General features: G+C 42.4%; 1 pseudogene; it reads left to right on the top strand.

The window, feature by feature from the left end:
* Positions 1 to 569: 569 nt before the first annotated feature.
* Positions 570 to 2,535, top strand: LOC102989103 (hsc70-interacting protein-like; annotated as a pseudogene).
* The last annotated feature ends 791 nt before the right edge of the window (positions 2,536 to 3,326 follow it).

Here is a 3,326-nt window from a genome sequence, read left to right as displayed (position 1 = left end):
AGGGTTACATGAGATAACGCATGTTAGGGACTTAGCACCAAGCCTGGCACATAGTAAGTGCTTGATTAAATTTTGTCATTATCATTTTCATTCTGGAGATTACCAAGTAAGTTTATTGATGGACAATGCACTGTAGCACGAGTAAAGTCTTCATTCATTGAACAAATGTTTATTGAGCATTTATTATGAATGTGGCACTGTGAGAAATACAGTTGATCCAGACTTTGGATCCTACTGCCAGGCGTTCGTAATCTGTAATCTGAATGGCAAGACTCACTGGCATACATTGCCTCCGTATATTGTGATTTGTTCTTTAATAAAGGTCTAAAAACTTGCTGTGGGAGCCCTGGAGAAGGAAAACTTTAAATAAATAAATAAAAAGACCTTTTTATTCTGAAAATGTTGAAACATACTGGAGAGTAGGAAGAATTATAAAATGAATACCTACATATAATCACATAGATTCAACAACTGTCAACATTTTACCATATTTACTTCATCTTACTATATGTTAAATTTGTGGCTGAACTACTTTAAAGTTTAGTGCAGATATTCTAACACTTCAGCCCTAAACACTTAAGCATGCATTTCCAAAAAATAAGGATTCTCCTCCATAACCACAATACACTTACCACACCTCACAAAATAATTTCCTTATACCATCTAATATGCGGTTCATAGATTTCCCCCACTGTCTAAAAACTTGGTCTTTATAGTTTTTTAAAAAAGAAAACAAGCCAAGATACAATCAAGAATCACATCTGCCCTTTACGCGGTCACGCTGAGCTAGCGGCCGGGCTTGGGATCGGACCACATCCTCCGCCGCGGCCCGCTGCCTCCCGCCGCCTCCGGACCATGGACCCCCGCAAAGTGAGCGAGCTTCGAGCCTTCGTGAAAATGTGCAAGCAGGACCCAAGCGTTCTGCACACCGAGGAAATGCGCTTCCTCAGGGCGTGGGTGGAGAGCATGGGGGGTAAAATACCACCTGCTACTCATAAAACTAAATTGGAAGAAAAGACCAAGGAAGAAAAAACAGATAGTAAGAAGGCGGAGGAAAACAGAAAGACAGACGAACCATCAAGTGAGGAGAGTGATCTAGAAATTGACAATGAAGGTGTGACTGAACCAGACACTGATGCCCCTCAAGAAATGGGAGATGAAAATGTAGAGATAACTGAGGAGATGATGGATCAGGCAAATGATAAAAAAGTGGCTGCCATTGATGCCCTAAATGTTGGTGAACTACAGAAAGCCATTGACTTGTTCACAGATGCCATCAAGCTAAATCCTCGTTTGGCCATTCTGTATGCCAAGAGAGCCAGTGTCTTCATCAAATTACAGATGCCAAATGCTGCCATCCGAGACTGTGACAGAGCTATTGAAATAAATCCTGATTCAGCTCAGCCATACAAATGGCGAGGGAAAACGCACAGACTTTTGGGCCATTGGGAAGAAGCTGCCCATGATCTCGCCCTTGCCCGTAAGCTGGATTATGATGAAGATGCTAGTGCAATGCTGAAAGAAGTTCAACCAAGGGCCCAAAAAATTGCTGAACATCGGAGAAAGTATGAGTGAAAACGTGAAGAGCGAGAGATCAAAGAAAGAACAGAAAGGGTCAAGAAGGCTCGGGAAGAACATGAGAGCGCCCAGAGGGAGGAAGAGGCCAGACCATCAGGAGCTCAGTATGGCTCTTTTCCAGGTGGCTTTCCTGGCGGAATGCCTGGTGATTTTCGAACATGAGAGCACCCAGAGGGAGGAAGAAGCCAGATGACAGTCAGGAGCTCAGTATGGCTCTTTTCCAGGTGGCTTTCCTGGCGGAATGCCTGGTAATTTTCCTGGAGGAATGCCTGGAATGGGAGGGGGCATGCCTGGAATGGCAGGAATGCCTGGGCTCAGTGAAATTCTTAGTGATCCAGAGGTTCTTGCAGCCATGCAGGATCCAGAAGTTACGGTGGCCTTCCAGGATGTGGCTCAGAACCCTGCAAGTATGTCAACATATCAGAGCAACCCAAAGGTTATGAATCTCATCAGCAAATTGTCGGCCAAATTTGGAGGTCAAGCATAATGCCCTTCTGACAAATAAAGCCCCTGCTGAAGAAAAAGCAACTTAGACCACCTAATGGATGTCACAATAATACAAACCAGTGTACCTCTGATCTTCTCATGAAGAGAGCTGGGGTGCTTTGAAGATGAACCCTACCCCTCTGCTCCAAATGCAGCTGAAACATTTTACAGTGGTTTGCCATTAGGGTATTCATTCAGATAATGTTTTCTTACTAGAAATTTAAAACTTTAAACAATTTTTAAACCTTAAAAATATTTAAAACAAATTAAAAGGGTGTGTTAATCGCTACATTTTTCTTTACTAATCATTTTGTTTTTTTCCTTTGAATTAGTTAGGCAAGGAAGATACTTCAGTATGGAAGATTTATTGTTCAAGTTTGAGTGAAATAAAGATTTATTAGTGGGAGGCAAATGTAACATTTAAATAGATAAAGTTTGAGTTGGATATATGGTTAAAAAACAAAAAAAGAATCACATCTTACATTTACTTGTTAGACTCTAGGATCTCTTTGAATCTAGAACCTCCTCCTCCAGTGCCTTTGCTTTTGTTTTGTTTTCACGATGTTGACTTTTAAGAAATCACATCAGTTGCCTTATAAACTGTCCCACATTCTGGACTTGCCTGATTGCTTCTCTGTGGGTTACATAATGGGTTCCTCTATTCCCTGAAATTCTTGTAAACTGAAGCCAGCTCTAAAGACCTGATTAGGTTCAGGCTCAATATTTTTGGCAGGAGCAAAATCAGATGGAGTTGTGTCGTCTACTGCATCCTACCGAGAGTTGTGTAATGCTGGTTGTTCCACCATAGGTGACACTAAGCATGGCCCCTGGGATACAGTGGTGACAGGCAGAGAGAGGAGGAAGGAAGTGGGAAGGAGGGAAATGTCTTCACAGGCAATGCTTTTGAATAGGGCTTGAAAGAGTGCGTAGGAGCCTACTGGGTGGAGAAGAGGGACAGGGAAGGGCTTTCCAGGTATGGAGACAGTGTTGGGAAAGAGTGCTGAGCTTCAGGAAGTAAGAGATGGTATCCAAATGAGGCTGAGAATTGTTATAATAGTAAGGACAGGCACTTAAGGCCTATTAGAGTTTACCCTGTTCTAGGAACCATGCTAAGTGATTCATTTAATTTCTCACACAGTCCTATGGAATGGGTGCTACCACCCCCATTTTAATGGTGTGGAAATCAAGGTTTAGTGATGTGTGGTAACTTGCCTAAAGATCCTAAAGCCAGGAACAGGCAGACTCAGGGAATTTGAATACAG

The sequence above is a fragment of the Physeter macrocephalus genome, unplaced genomic scaffold, assembly GCF_002837175.3.
Source record: "Physeter macrocephalus isolate SW-GA unplaced genomic scaffold, ASM283717v5 random_1155, whole genome shotgun sequence".
Lineage (NCBI taxonomy): Eukaryota > Metazoa > Chordata > Mammalia > Artiodactyla > Physeteridae > Physeter > Physeter macrocephalus.
The sequence above is the reverse complement of the archived record's forward strand: the minus strand, read 5'-3'. Positions and strand labels throughout refer to the sequence as shown.